Genomic DNA, 16,953 nt, shown 5'->3' with positions numbered 1-16,953 from the left:
AAATGCCTCTAAAACAAACATGGAAAGGGCTAGAGGGATGCAAATGGCAGCAAACTCATCTTAAGAGCATGGCAAGGGCTCTGCAAACAAATGTGGATAGGGAAATAACTTAAAATAACATAAAAAAACTGAAAAATAAAAAATTATCATCTTGAATGATGTAGGAGGAAGACGAGGCCCATATGGAGTAGGAGGTTGAGGTGGCGGTGGATATAGCGGTGTAGGTGGAAGCGGCGGCGGCAGTGGAGGAGGAAGATGAGGTAGCCAACACTGGTTTTGGTTTTTAATAAAAAAAAAATTAAATTCGGGTACACCCCAAAAGAGTAAGAAAGATCAAATCCAACAATGGCTGGGTAAGGCCGGTATACATGTCTATTCTGCACAAGGTACGGACAAGTCCTGTGGGATCCATGCCTGGTTCATTTTAATGAACGTGAGCTTGTCCACATTGGCTCTGGACAGGCAGCTGCGCTTGTCTGTGATAATGCCCCCAGCCGTGCTAAATACACGTTCAGATAATACACTGGCTGCAGGGCAGGCAAGCACCTCCAAGGCGTAAAGGGCAAGCTCAGGCCATGTGCCCAACTTGGAGACCCAGAAGTTGAAGGGGGCTGAACTGTCATTCAGTACGTCTAGGCATGTGTACACATACTGCTCTACCATGTTAGTGAAATGCTGCCTCCTGCTAAGACGTTCCATATCAACTGCTGGTGCTGCTGCTTGTTGTGGCTTGCTGACAAAGCTTTTACACATTTCGGCCATGCTCACCCTGCCTTCTGAGGTGCTGGCGGTGCCCTGGAAGCGTTGGTGACCTCTTCCTCCTCCTCCCCTGCCTTTGCCTTGTGCTTCCACTGTGCCCCCGCTGTCAGGTGGGAATGCCACCAGCAGCGCGTCTACCAGCGTGCGCTTGTACTCGCGCATCTTCCGATCACGCTCCAGTGAGGGAATTAAGGACAGTACGTTGTCCTTGTAATGGGGATCCAGCAGGGTGGCCACCCAGTAATCAGCACAAGTTACTATGTGGGAAACTCAGCGGTCGTTGCGGAGACACTGCAGCATGTAATCGCTCATGTGTGCCAGGCTGCCCAGAGGCAACAAAAAGCTGTCATCTGTGGGAGGAGTATCCTCTGTGTCCTCCGCATCCCCCCAGACAAGCACCAGTGATGGCCATGAGCTGGCCTGGGTGCCACCCTGCTGTGAACATGGTTCCATATCCTCCTCCATCTCCTCCTCCTCATCCTCGTCATCCTCCAGAACTTTGCCCCTGCTGGACAATTGTGTCCCTGGTGTTTGTGGGTGCAGGAACCCACCCTTGGAGCCACTTGCGAATGACTGCCCTGAAAGCCTCGGAAATGATACCTCTTCATCCTCCTCCTCCTCCTCCTCATCCCGTGCCACATCCTCTTCCATCATCGCCCAAAGTCTTTTTTCAAGAAGGCATAGAAGTGGGATAGTTAAGCTGAGAATGGCGTAATCGGCACTGGCCATGTTGGTGGAGAACAGCGCAACAAGGCACACAGGTCTCACATAGTGGCCCAGTTATTGGTGGTGAAGTGGTGCTGTTCCGCAGAGCGCCTCCACAGAGCGACTCACTATGGCCTGCTGCTGCTTGCACAGTCTGGCCAGCATGTGCAAGGTGGAGTTCCACCTTGTGGGCATGTCACATATGAGGCGGAGAGTGGGAAGGCCGAAGTTACGCTGCAGCGATGGCAGGCGAGCAGCAGCAGGTTGAGAACGCCGAAAGTGCACACAGACGGCCCGCACTTTCTGCAGCAGCTCTGACATATCGGGGTAATTTCTAAGGAACTTCTGCACCACCAAATTCAGCACATGCACCAGGCAAGGGATATGTGTCAAACCGGCTAGGCCCAGAGCTGCTACAAGATTTCACCAGTTATCGCACACCACCAGGCCGGGCTTGACGCTCACTGGCAGCAACCACTCATCGGTCTGCAGTTCAATGCCCCTCCACAACTCCTCGTGGTGTGTGTTTTTTCACCCAAACAGGCAAGTTATAAAACTGCCTGCTGTCGTTTACCCCTGGCTGTGCTGAAGTTGGTGGTGAAGGTGTTACGCTGACCGGAAGAGGAGGCGGTAGAGGATGAGGAAGCGGAGTAGGAGGAGTTAGGAACAGGAGGCAAACTGAAGCGCCCTGCAATCCTCGGTGGTGGAAGGACATGCGCCAAACTGCTATCTGCCTCAGGCCCAGCCGCCACTGCATTTACCCAGTGTGCTGTTAGGGAGTTATAACGTCCCTGACTGTGCTTACTGGTCCACGTATCCATAGTTAGGTGGACCTTGCCACAGAGGGCATTGCACACCTGATTTTGTCACCCACTTACTTGTGCAGGGAAGGGATGGCTTGCCTGGAAAAGTAGTGGTGGCTGGGCACGACATACACCACCATAAGGCTTTTAAAACTCTGCATCTCCACCAGCCGGAATGACAGCATTTCAAAGGCCAGGAATTTTGAAATGCTGGCATTCAGGGCCAGGGATCGTGGGTGGTTAGGGGGGTACTTCCTCTTCGGCTCCAGTGTTTAGGAGATAGAAAGCTTAACGCTTCCACGGGACATTGTGGAGATGGTTGTTGATGACCCAGGTGGTGGTTTTGCTGGTGGATCCTCTGTTTGCGGGTGGCAGGTGCCACTGTCACTACAGAGGTAGATGAAGAAGCCGAGATTGCAGCAGAAGAAGAGGAAGCAGGAGGAGTCAGAGACCTTTCTTGGTTTTTGAGGTGTGCACTCAACTGCAGCTTGTGCTTTGCACTTAGATGCCTGGTCGTGCAGGTTGTGCTCAGGTTGAGAACGTTTAAGCCTCACTTCAGGCTCTAATTGCACAGCGTGCAAACCCCTCGTGTCCTGTCTAGGGTTGCGCGAACACGGACTGTATTATTCGTGTTCGTACCGAATAATTGGATTTTTGTTACCCGAACACGGACCCGAAAACTTTACTGTATGTTCGGGTAAAAATCCGCGTTCGGTCATTTTATTTCCGGGTTTGTATGTATTGGCGCGCTTTTCATGGCGGGCTTTCAACAGCCAATCAACAAGCGTTTAACTGGTGTGCCTTAAGCCATCCCAGCCATGCCTACAAATGTATTAGTAGCTGTGATTGGCCATCTGAAGCATGTGACCAAGTCTTTATAAGTTCGAGACCGAGCGCCGCTGCGTCATTATGCTGTAGTACAGGGACAGAGCACACATCATACGTGCTGGCTGCTGATTAGGGACAGACAGGCAAAAAAATCATATTGTGTCCGAAATAGAATTGAGGGACAGGTCGGAGTGCTGCAGGCAGGGCGATATATAGGCATTTTAGGGCGAGGCTGGAGATATTTAGGGTCAGTGTTCTACAATCGATTTTGCTGTATGGGGGGGGGGTTTGCAGTGCCGGCAGTGACCGATCTTATCAATCCTTTTAGGGAAAGGCTGGAGATATTTAGGGTCAGTGTTCTACTACAATCGATTTTGCAGTGTGGGGGGGGGGGGAGTTTGCAGTGCCGGCAGTGACCGATCTTATCGATCCTTTTAGGGAGAGTCTGGAGATAGGCAGGCGTCAGGGGTCCACATCGATTTTGCTGTGTGTGGGGTAGTGTGAACACAATCTTTTTGCCCACTGAGGAGGAGGGAGAAAAAAGTATTTTTTATCAGTCAGTTGTGTGCAGCGTTTTTCCTTCAGTGCTGCTGTGCTGACTGTGATAATACACTGCTGTGTTCACATGTGCTATTATTGAGTCATTTCAAAAGTTATACACTTTTTTCTAATCCACTATTCAATATACACCCTTGGGTTAAAAAAATTTAATTGTGGCATAGTCTGTACTAATCTCGTTAAAAATTACAAACTTAAAAGGGGATTTTTTTTTTTTCCCTCCATAGCCTGCAGCAGAGCTGACTGATATAAGACACTAATGTTCACATGTGCTATTGATAAATCACCAATTTTATATCATATTTTCTATTCCGCTATTCAATCTAAACCTTTGGGTATAAACAATTAAATTGCGGGATAGTCTGTGTCGGTACGTGTGAGATACACCTTTCCAATTTTTGGGGTGCATCTCATACCGCTGAGAAATTGGGGGTGCTGCCTGTTCCGAACTCCTCCTACTCCTCATCCTGCCTTTGGGGGTACAAAAAATAGTAATTTGGGCCTAGTCTGGGTCTCTACGTGTGAGATACATACACCTTTTGATATCATATTTTCTATTCCGCTATTCAATCCACACCTTTGGGTATAAACAATTAAATTGAGGGATAGTCTGTGTCGGTACGTGTGATATACACCTTTCCAATTTTTGGGGTGCATCTCATACTTCCGAGGGATTGAGGGTGCTGCCTGTTCCGAACTCCTCCTACTCCTCATCCTGCCTTTGGGGGTACAAAAAATAGTAATTTGGGCCTAGTCTGGGTCTCTACGTGTGAGATACATACACCTTTTGATATCATATTTTCTATTCCGCTATTCAATCTAAACCTTTGGGTATAAACAATTAAATTGCGGGATAGTCTGTGTCGGTACGTGTGAGATACACCTTTCCAATTTTTGGGGCGCATCTCATACTTCCGAGGATTTGAGGGTGCTGCCTGTTCCGAACTCCTCCTAATCCTCATCCTGCCTTTTGGGGGTACAAAAAAATAGTAATTTGGGCCTAGTCTGGGTCTCTACGTGTGAGATACATACACCTTTTGATATCATATTTTCTATTCCGCTATTCAATCTAAACCTTTGGGTATAAACAATTAAATTGCGGGATAGTCTGTGTCGGTACGTGTGAGATACACCTTTCCAATTTTTGGGGCGCATCTCATACTTCCGAGGATTTGAGGGTGCTGCCTGTTCCGAACTCCTCCTACTCCTCATCCTGCCTTTTGGGGGTACAAAAAAATAGTAATTTGGGCCTAGTCTGGGTCTCTACGTGTGAGATACATACACCTTTTGATATCATATTTTCTATTCCGCTATTCAATCTAAACCTTTGGGTATAAACAATTAAATTGCGGGATAGTTTGTGTCGGTACGTGTGAGATACTCCTTTCCAATTTTTGGGGTGCATCTCATACTTCCGAGGATTTGAGGGTGCTGCCTGTTCTGAACTCCTCCTACTCCTCATCCTGCCTTTGGGGGTACAAAAAATAGTAATTTGGGCCTAGTCTGGGTCTCTACGTGTGAGATACATACACCTTTTGATATCATATTTTCTATTCCGCTATTCAATCTAAACCTTTGGGTAAAAACAATTAAATTGCAGGATAGTCTGTGTCGGTACAAGTGAGATACATACACCTTTTGATATCATATTTTCTATTCCGCTATTCAATCTACACCTTTGGGTAAAAACAATTAAATTGCGGGATAGTCTGTGTTGGTACGTGTGAGATACACCTTTCCAATTTTTGGGGTGCATCTCATACTGCCGAGGATTTGAGGGTGCTTCAGTCTGCCTCCTGCCTGTTCCTAACTCCTCCTACTCCTCATCCTGCCTTTGGGGGTACAAAAAATAGTAATCGCGGCCTAGTCTGGTTCTGTACGTGTGAGATACATACACCTTTTTTTTGATAATATTTTCTATTCCGCTATTTAATCTACACCTTTGGGTAAAAACAATTAAATTGCGGGATAGTCTGTGTTGGTACGTGTGAGATACACCTTTCCAATTTTTGGGTCGCATCTCATACTGCCGAGGATTTGAGGGTGCTTCAGTCTGCCTCCTGCCTGTTCCGAACTCCTCCTACTCCTCATCCTGCCTTTGGGGGTACAAAAAATAGTAATCGGGGCCTAGTCTGGGTTTGTACGTGTGAGATACACCAACGTTTTGTAAAATTTTTCCTATTCCGCTATTCAATATACACCCTGTTTGAGTGTAAAAAATTAAATTACGGCATAGTCTGTATCGGTACATGTGAGATACACCTTTTTAAATTTGTTTGGCGCATCTCCTTCCACCGCCGAGGATTGCAGGGCGCTTCAGTTTGCCTCCTGTTCCCAACTCCTCCTACTCCTCTTCCTCATCCTGCCTTTAGGGTACAAAAAATAGTAATCGGGGCCTAGTTTGTGTTTGTACGTGTGAGATACACCGTTTTGTAAAATTTTTCCTATTCTGCTATTCAATATACACCCTGTTTGAGTGTAAAAAATTAAATTGCGGGATAGTCTGTATCGGTACATGTGAGATACACCTTTTTAAATTTGTTTGGCGCATCTCCTTCCACCGCCGAGGAATGCAGGGCGCTTCAGTTTGCCTCCTGACAACTCCTCCTACTCCTCTTCCTCATCCTGCCTTTAGGGTACAAAAAATTGTAATCGGGGCCTAGTCTGTGTTTGTACGTGTGAGATACACCGTATTATAACATTTTTCCTATTCCGCTAATCAATATACACCCTTTTGGAGTGTAAAAAATTTAATTACGGCATAGTCTGTATCGGTACGTGTGAGATACATCTTTTAAATTTGTTTGGCGCATCTCCTTCCACCGCCAAGGATTGCAGGGCGCTTCAGTTTGCCTCCTGTTCCGAACTCCTCCTACTCCTCTTCCTCATCCTCCCTTTAGGGTACAAAAAATTTTAATCGGGGCCTAGTCTGTGTTTGTACGTGTGAGATACACCGTTTTTTATCCTTTTTCCTATTCCGCTATTCAATATACACCCTTTTGGGGTAAAAAACATTAAATTGCGGCATAGTTTGCATATTTGACTGTGAGATACACCCGTGCGATACTGTTGTTGTTTTGTTCCGCTATTCAATAAACACCTTTCTAGGGCAAGATCATAAATTACAGAAATATGAGGAGACCGTCAAATAGGGGCCGTGGCCTGGGTCGTGGTGCTGCTGGTAGAGCTCCTGTTGCAAGGAGAGGATGTGGTCGATCTGTGCCAGCTACATGCACAAGTGAAACACCTTCCTCAAGTGTGAGTGGGCGACAGAACCTGCAGCAGTATTTGGTAGGGCATCATACGCCTCTAGAAGTGATGAGGCCAGAACAAGTAGAGGCGATAGTAGATTGGTTTGCTGCTGACAGTGCCTCCAGTTCCTTCACATTGTCTCCCACCCAGTCTACTGCAGAAAGGTCAGAGTTGGCACCTGCAGCCAATGTCCAACCGTCTTTCACCTCACCCCCTTGCAAATCAGGCAAGCAGTCTGAGCCCCAAGTCATACAGCAGTCTCTTCTTCTTTTTGAGGACTCTGTCAGCAGGGTTTCCCAGGTCTTTGAAAACGCCGTAACTTACGGCGAAACGCGTTGACATATTTCCTGTCACGCACGGAGCGGCACGTCACTTCCGGCTTATCACTTCCTGCCCGTGGAACGCACGCCGAGCGGCGTAACCACGAGGCTCTACGCTGTACATGCCTACATTTTCTTACCTTTTGTAAGTATGCATTTGGCTATGAAGCAGAAATAAACCCATATCTACATACTTCACTATGTACGCCCTTTGTTTTCTATTTTAAATGGTGGATGCGCAAGCGGACCCTTATTTATATAGTGAAAGGCGTACGGAGAACCGGCAAAAATTATCCTGGTGCCAAGGCTTATGTGCAATATAATTGAGGCTCTCAAATATTGGCGTTGTGGTGAGTAGCGAACCAAGAGGGGCACTTTTCACTTTGGAGCACTATATTGTTTACCGGCACTGGAGCACCTTAATTTTGGATCACTTAAGGACTTTTATATTTCACATGTTTCTATTTTTATGGACTTTTGCACGATTTCTTAGCACTTTATTCGTATCACTTAATACCGTTATTTAATATATTTGGTATACAGTTGTTGCATAATTGTTTAACACTATTTAATAGGAATTTTAAACATTCACATATATTATTAGAGTGTCACATATTTATTTTCCTTTGGAGAAACACCGTGGTATTTATTTAATATATTTTTTTCAACAATACAAAGGGCCAGCGCTGCTTAAATTTGTGTTTTCTATTATCTCTAAGATTTTCTTAGTGTTGCAGCAGCTGCTCTTTTATATATACACACTTTCTTTATACAGAATTTTATACACTTTTGCTCACTTGGAGATACATAATTTTATTTGGTGGTTTTAATTGTAAATCCATAAGCGCGGGTTTAAATTAGTTTTTCACAGGGTTTCCCAGGGCCATCCACCTAGCCCTGCCCCAGAAGTGGAAGAGATTGAGTGCAGCGATGCCCAACCACTTATTTCTCAAGATGAGTACATGCAAGGACCATCGCAGCACGTCTCTGATGATGACGAAAAGCAGGTGCCAACTGCTGCGGCGTTCAGAATTGTGGAGACCGACAAGGAGGGCAGGGGTGAAGACTGGGTGGAAGATGATGTGGAGGACGATGAGGTCCTCGACCCCACATGGAATGAAGGTCATGCAGGTGACCTGAGTAGTTTGGAGGAAGAGGCGGTGGTCGCACAGAGCCACCAGCACAGCAGAAGAGGGAGCAGGGTGCAGAAGCGGAGCGGCTGTGCCCTAGACACTACGCCTGCTACTGCCCAACGCAGCAAGGGAATGAGCGCAGCAAAGCCAGCTGAAAGGAGTTCTCTAGCGTGGAAGTTCTTCAGAAAATGTGCTGATGACAGGACACGAGTGGTTTGCACCCTGTGCAATCAGAGCCTGAAGCGAGGCATAAACCTTCTCAACCTGAGCACAACCTGCATGATCAGGCATCTAAGTGCAATGCACGAGCTGCAGTGGAGTAGACACCTTCAAAACCAAGAAACGTCTCTGGCTCATCTTGCTTCCTCTTATGCTGCAGTCTCGGCCTCTCCATCCACATCTGTAGTGATACCGGCACCTGCCACCCCGCAAACAGACGATCTGTCAGCAACACCACCACCTGGGTCACCAACCATCTCCACAATGTCCCGTGGAAGCGTTCAGCTTTCCATCTCCCAAACACTTGAGAGGAAGAGGAAGTACCCCCCTACCCACCCACGATCCCTGGCCCTGAATGCCAGCATTTCAAAATTCTTGGCCTTTGAAATGCTGTCATTTCGTCTGATGGAGACGCACAGTTTTAAAAACCTTATGTCGGTGGCTGTCCCACAGTACGTCGTGCCCAGCCGCCTCTACTTTTCCAGGCAAGCCATCCCTTCCCTGCACAACCAAGTGGGGGAAAAAAATCAGGTGTGCACTGCGCAACGCCATCTGTGGCAAGGTCCACCTAACTACCGATCCGTGGACCAGTAAGCACGGTCAGGGGCGTTATATCTCCCTAATGGCACACTGGGTAAATGCAGTGGCGGATGGGCCTGAGGCGGATAGCAATTTGGCGCATGTCCTTCCACCACCGAGGATTGCAGGGCGCTTCAGTTTGCCTCCTGTTCCTAACTCATCCTACTCCGCTTCCTCATCCTCTACTGCCTCCTCATCTGGTCAGCGTAACACCTTCACCACCAACTTCAGCACAGCCAGGGGTAAACGACAGCAGGCAGTTTTAAAACTAGCCTGTTTGGGGGAAAAAACCACACACCGCGCAGGAGTTGTGGAGGAGCATGGAACAGCAGACAAATGAGTGGTTGCTGCCAGTGAGCCTCAAGCCCGGCCTGGTGGTGTGCGATAACGGGCGAAATCTCATAGCAGCTCTGGGCCTAGCCGGTTGGACGCACATCCCTTGCCTGGCGCATGTGCTGAATTTGGTGGTGCAGAGGTTCCTTAAAAATTAACCCGATATGTCAGAGCTGCTGCAGAAAGTGCGGGCCGTCTGTGCGCACTTTCGGCGTTCTCACCCTGCTGCTGCTCGCCTGGCAGCGCTGCAGCGTAACTTCGGCCTTCCCGCTCACCGCCTCATATGTGACGTGCCCACAAGGTGGAACTCCACTTTGCACATGCTGGAAAGACTGTGCGAGCAGCAGCAGGCCATAGTGGAGTTTCAGCTGCAGCACACACGCGTGAGTCGCTTTGCGGAACAGCACCACTTCACCACCAATAACTGGGCCTCCATGCGAGACCTGTGTGCCTTGTTGCGCTGTTTTGAGTACTCCACCAACATGGCCAGTGCCGATGACGCCGTTGTCAGCTTAACTATCCCACTTCTATGCCTCCTTGAAAAAACAATTCAGGCGATGATGGAAGAGGATGTGGCACAGGATGAGGAGGAGGAGGAGGAGGATGAAGAGGTAACATTTCCAAGGCTTTCAGGGCAGTCATTCGCAAGGGGCTCCGAGGGTGGGTTCCTGCACACACAAACGCCAGGGACACAATTGTCCAGCAGGGGCACAGTTCTGGAGGATGAGGAGATGGAGGAGGAGATTGAACCATGTTCACAGCAAGGTGGCACCCAGGCCAGCTCATGGCCATCATTGGTGCGTGGCTGGGGGGATACAGAGGACACAGACGATACACCTCCCACAGAGGACAGCCTTTCGTTGCCTCTGGGCAGCCTGGCACACATGAGCGATTACATGCTGCAGTGTCTCCACAACGACCGCCGAGTTGCCCACATTCTAACTTGTGCTGATTACTGGGTGGCCACGCTGCTGGATCCCCGTTACAAGGACAACGTACTGTCCTTAATTCACTCACTGGAGCGCGATCGCAAGATCCTTGTGAGTACAAGCGCACGCTGGTAGACGCGATGCTGCTGGCATTCCCACCTGACAGCGGGGCCACAGTGGAAGCACAAGGCCAAGGCAGAGGAGGAGGAGGAAGAGGTCGCCAACGCAACCAGGGCACCGCCAGCACCTCAGAAGGCAGGGTTAGCATGGCTGAAATGTGGAAAAGCTTTGTCAGCATGCCACAACAAACAGCAGCATCAGCAGCTCATATGGAACGTCTTAGCAGGAGGCAACATTTCACCAACATGGTGGAGCAGTATGTGTGCACACGCCTACATGTAGTGAATGACGGGTCTGCCCCCTTCAACTTCTGGGTCTCCAAATTGGGCACATGGCCTGAGCTTGCCCTTTACGCCTTGGAGGTGCTGGCATGCCCTGCAGCCAGTGTATTATCTGAACGTGTATTTAGCATGGCTGGGGGCGTTATCACAGACAAGCGCAGCCGCCTGTCCAGAGACAATGTGGACAAGCTCACGTTCATTAAAATGAACCAGGCATGGATCCCACAGGACTTTTCCGTACCTTGTGCAGAATAGAGATGGATACCGACCTTACCCAGCCATTGTTATATTTTTGATCTTTCTCACTCTTTTGGGGTGTACCCTCATTTAAAATCTCTGAAAAAAAGCAGTGTTGGCTACCTCGTCCTCCTCCACCGCCGCTTCCACCTACACCGCCCATAGGTGTGCGCAGCCTATTACATTAGGGTGTGCACCCCAAAGTTTAAATACACATGCATGTGTTTGCCTACATGTACATGGCCCCGATACATTACTCTCCCTGCTGGCAAAGTGAAATAGAGCAGAGCAGGTCCGAGGGAGATCTTTCCCATCTCCTCACTGGCAAACAGAGCGATATTGCTAATGTGCCCTAGGTGATTAGGGTGTGCCCAGGTACACACGGCACACCCTGTGCACACGCCTATGACACCGCCACATCCACCACCACCTCAACCACCCTCCTACTCCATATGGGCCTCGTCCTTCAGAGATGAAGAACATTGTTTTATTTATTATTTTTTTTTTGTTTTAAGTTATTTCCCTATCCACATTTGTTTGCAGAGCACTTGCCATGCTCTTAACTACGTTTTGCTGCCATTTGCAGCACTCTAGCCCTTTCATTTGGTGTTTTAGAGCCATTTTAGTGCCTGAAAGTTCGGGTCCCCATTGACTTCAATGGGGTTCGGTGTCCGGGTAAAGTTCGGAAAAAGTCCGGGACATGGACCCGGACTTTTTTTTCAAGTTCGGCCGAACCCGCCGAACACGGACATCCAGGTGTCCGCTCAACTCTAGTCCTGTCATCATCACATTGTCTGAAGAACTGCCACGCTAGAGAACTCCTGTGAGCTGGCTTTGGTGTGCTAGGTCCCTTGCTGCATTGGGCAGTAGCATGCGTAGTGTCTAGGGCACGGCCGCTCCGCTTCTGCACCCTGCTCCCTCTTCTGCTGTGCTGGTGGCTCTGTGCGACCACCGCCTCTTCCTCCAAACCACTCAGGTCACCTGCACCACGTTCATTCCATGTGGGGTCGAGGACCTCATCGTCCTCCACATCGTCTTCCACCCAGTCTTCACCCCTGCCCTCCTTGTCGGTCTGCACAATTCGGAATTCCACAGCAATTGGCACCTGTGTTTCGTCTTCATTCGAGATGTGCTGCGATATACCTCCCATGTACTCATCTGGAGACATAAGTGGTTGGGCATCGGTACACTCAATCTCTTCCACTTCTGAGGCAGGGCTAGGTGGATTGCCCTGGGAAACCATGCTAACAGAGTCATCAAAAAGAAGAAGAGACTGCTGCATGACTTGGGGCTCAGACTGCTTGGCTGATTTGCAAGGGGGTGAGGTGAAAGATTGATGGACATCGGCTGCAGGTGCCAACTCTGACCTTTCAGCAACCCAATCTACTATCGCCTGTACTTGTTCTGGCCTCAACATTTGTAGAGGCACATTAGGCCCTGCCAAATACTGCTGCAGGTTCTGTCGCCTACTCGCAGCTTGTAGCTGGCACAGATCAACCACATCCTCTCCTTGCAACTGGAGCTCCACCAGCAACACCACGACCCAGGCCACTTCCCTTATTTCGAACTTCTCCTCATATTTATTGAATTTTGGATCTTCCCCAAAATGGGTTTTTATTGAGAAGCGGAATAAACTTTTTTTGCCCCTAAATGGGTTTTTTTTATTGCAATGCGCAATACAACAGTATGCAATGGGTGTATGTCACTGTAACATATGCAGACAGGGCCACAATAAACTTTTTTTGCCCCTAAATGGGTTTTTATTGCAATGCGCAAAACAACAGAATGCAATGGGTGTATGTCACTGTAACATATGCAGACAGGGCCGCAATAAACTTTTTTTGCCGCTTATTGTGTTTTTTTAATTGCAATGCGCAATACAACAGTATGCAATGGCTGTATGTCACTGTAACATATGCAGACAGGGCCACAATAAACTTTTTTTGCCCCTAAATAGGTTTTTTTATTGCAATGTGCAATACAACAGTATGCAATGGGTGTATGTATCTGTAACATATGCAGACAAGGCCGCAATAAACTTTTTTTGCCCCTTAATGGGTTTTTTTATTGCAATGCACAATACAACAGTATGCAATGGGTGTATCTCACTGTAACATATGCAGACAGGGCTGCAATTAACTTTTTTTTCCCCTAAATGGGTTTTATTGCAATACGCAATACAACAGTATGCAATGGGTGTAGCTCACTGTAACATATGCAAACAGGGCCGCAATTAACTTTTTTTTCCCCTGAATGTTTTTTTTTATTGCAATGCGCAATACAACAGTATGCAATTGGTGTATGTGCAGAGAGGGCCGCAATAAACTTTTTTTGCCCCTAAATAGGTTTTTATATTGCAATGCGCAATACAACAGTGTGCAATGGGTGTATCTCACTGTAACATATGCAGACAGGGACGCAATTAACTTTTTTTCCCCTAAATGGGTTTTTTTATTGCAATGCGCAAAACAACAATATGCAATTGGTGTATGTCACTGTAACATATGCAGACAGGGCCACAATAAACTTTTTTTGCCCCTAAATGGGTTTTTTTATTGCAATGCCCAATACAACAGTATGCAATGGGTGTATGTCACTGTAACATATGCAGACAGGGCCGCAATAAACTTTTTTTGCCCCTAAATGTGTTTTTTTTATTGCAATGTGACATACAACAGTATGCAATGGGTGTAGCTCACTGTAACATATGCAGACAAAACAACAGTATGCAATGTGTGTATGTCACTGTAACATATGCAGACAGGGCCACAATAAACTTTTTTGCCTCTAAATAGGTTTTTTTATTGCAATGCACAATACAACAGTATGCAATGTGTGTATGTCACTGTAACATATGTAGACAGGGCCGCAATAAACTTTTTTTGCCCCTAAATGTTTTTTTTTACTCCAATGCGCAATACAACAGTATGCAATGGGTGTGGCTCACTGTAATATATGCAGACAGGGCCGCAATTACCTTTTTTTCCCCCTAAATGGGTTTTTATTGCAAAGCGGAATACAACAACAGTATGCAATGGGTGTATCGCACTGTAACGTATGAATGAAAATCTGATAAATTATCGTCCCCTTAATCGGTGCTTGTTGAATAGCAGATTTGAAATGCAGTGTCTGTCTAAATGCTGTAAGTCACAGTAAAATATGAAGGAAAAAAGTTTTTTCTTTTTTAAATGCAGATTAAGCAGACACATATGCACTGAGCTTGCATTACATGGCCGCTACACACAGCACGCCTAACAGGTTGGATAGTGTTGTTCTTCTATTCCGCTATTGAATAAAAAGAAAAAAACCCATTTGAATGAAAAACTGAATAATTTTTTTCCCTAAATACTGAAAACTAATTATTTTCTCCTTACATTGGTGCTTTTTGAAGAGCAGGTTAGAAAATCAGTGTCTGTCTAAACACTGTATGTCAAAGTTAAATATGAAGGAAACATTTTTTTTTTTCTTTTTTAAATGCAGATTAAGCAGACACATATGCACTGAGCTTGCATTAAATGTGCAGCACCGCACGCCTAACAGACTGATAAAAGTTTTTTTTTTCTCCTTTCTCCTCCTCACTGGGCTCAGGTCAGGGCATAAAGATCGTGCACTGCACCCCCCACACAATACAATCAATGTAGATCTCTGTCTGATTAAAGAAGATTGTTCCTATGCTTTCCCTCAAAGCAATCTCCAGCCTGACCCTACAGTAATCTCCTATCTCTGCCTCTGGGCAAAAAGATTGTGCACTGCACCCCCACACAATCAAATCAATGTAGATCGCTGTCTGATTAAGCCTCGGTTTCCACTAGTGCGGCTACAAAGTCGTGCTACTTCTAGCACGACTTCGTAGCGAAAGTAAACAGCGGCTTCAGTGAGACTTGTCCCTCATATATAGAGGGAAGTCGCACTGAAGGCGGCTCAAAAGTAGTGCACTATCTACTTTTGAAGTCGCCGCAACTGAAGCTGCGGCAGTGGAAACAGGCCCCATTGAAAACAATGGGTTTTGACTTGCTGTGCGACTTGACATGTGTCAAGTCGCACCGCAAGTCGCACTAGTGGAAACCGAGCCTAAAGAAGATTCTTCCTATGCTTTCCCTCAAAGCAATCTCCAGCCTGACCCTACAGTAATCTCCTATCTCTCCAGGAACCTCTCCCTAGTATAGTTATAGCAGAGTGACGCGCTGCGTTATGTGACTCCAGCTTATATACACTCTGGGTCAGATGCTGCACTGGCCAATCATAGCAATGCCATTAGTAGGCATGGCTGTGATGGCTTCTAGGGCACACTAGTTAAACGCTTGCTGATTGGCTGCCTTGCACCTGCTGAAACCGCGCCATTAAAACCGCACCAAAACATCAAATAACGTTACCGAACAACGGACAGTACCCGAACATACAGTGAAATGTTCGGGTTCGGGTTCGGGTACCGAATACCCAAAAGTCCGGTACGAACTCGAACAATACAGTCTGGGTTCGCTCAACCCTAGTCCTGACATTTCAGGGCCTCAAAAAATGAGCCGTCCGTACATCAGGTGTGATCAATTTTCAATGATTGGCACCATAGCTTGTAGACTCTATAACTTTGACACAGACTAAATAATATCCACTAATTTGGGTTATTTTTTTACCAAAGATATGTAGCAGTATAAATTTTGGCCCATATTTATGAAAAAAAAAATTACTTATTTGCAAAATTCTATAATAGAAACTAAAACAAATCATTGTTTTTTTTAAAATTTTCGCTCTTTTTTCACTTATATTGCAAAAAATAAAAACCCAGTGTTGATTAAATACCACCAAAAGAAAGCTCTATTTGTGTAAAAAAAATGCTAAAAAATGTGATTGGGTACAGCATTGCATGACTGAGTAATTATCATTCAAAGTGTGAGAGCGCCGAAAGCTGAAAATTGGTCTGGACAGGAAGGGGGTGAAAGTACCCTGTATGGAAGTGGTTAAGGATGTGGCAGACAGCTTTTCAGGCCGCTGCTTAACAACCAGCTATTCTTCACACAGAATTCAATTAGGTCGATCATTTTTCGTTCAAAATAATTGAAATTTGTTAGAAAAAGAATAACCAAAATAAATTTTCATGAATTTGCTACTATTTCATTCATTCAAATCTCCAAATAACCAAACATTTGTCCGAATATGTATGGTGAAAAAATATAACATATACCTAGAATTGTATAGAAAAAGGCACAGTTACTGCTACATACTCACAATCATGCAGTAGAATTAAACAAGTTGCAGATAAATAAATGGAGATGTGCCCCATAGTGACCAGATTAGGATGTAACACCCCACATAAAGGTCAAAAGTATACAGGCCCCAAATAGAGGAAGGGGAGGAGGGGGGGAGACACAGGAATGCAGTAGCAGACCAATCAATCTCTGTTGCAGCTGTGCACCCACAAGGATCAAAAAGTCCAGAGGCCAACCCTGGCAAAATAAAGATATGGGTAGTGATAGTTAATGATTAAATGTACTAGACTACAGCTAGTGCCTGAAGTACTAACTACAAAAGTAGTACCGAGACTGCTAGCTGGACCATCCAAATATATAATGAACAGTGGGGAGCGAGGCTCCCCTGTGGGGTACTTACATATATATGGTAGCAGGCTAGATCAAGTCAACGCACAAACATGTGCTGCATAAAGCAAGCAAGTTAGTGCAGGTCTATATATTTGTGTACAAGGTGTGGATGTGGGTGTATACCAGATCATTATCCAACCTCCCCAGGACATACCAATTAATCATTAAGGACTGCCAAGTATATGTGTAAAAAAAAAAAAGTGCTCTATGAATGATTGCTGAGACGAATAGCCCCAAACAGATTCCTGGACAAGCATCTATAGTAACCCCCCGGCTACAGCGGCGTCAAGCGAGTCGCCGACA

The sequence above is a fragment of the Pelophylax lessonae genome (assembly GCF_965119305.1).
Source record: "Pelophylax lessonae genome assembly, chromosome: 12".
NCBI classification, from domain to species: Eukaryota; Metazoa; Chordata; class Amphibia; order Anura; family Ranidae; genus Pelophylax; species Pelophylax lessonae.
This window is presented reverse-complemented; position numbering follows the sequence as displayed.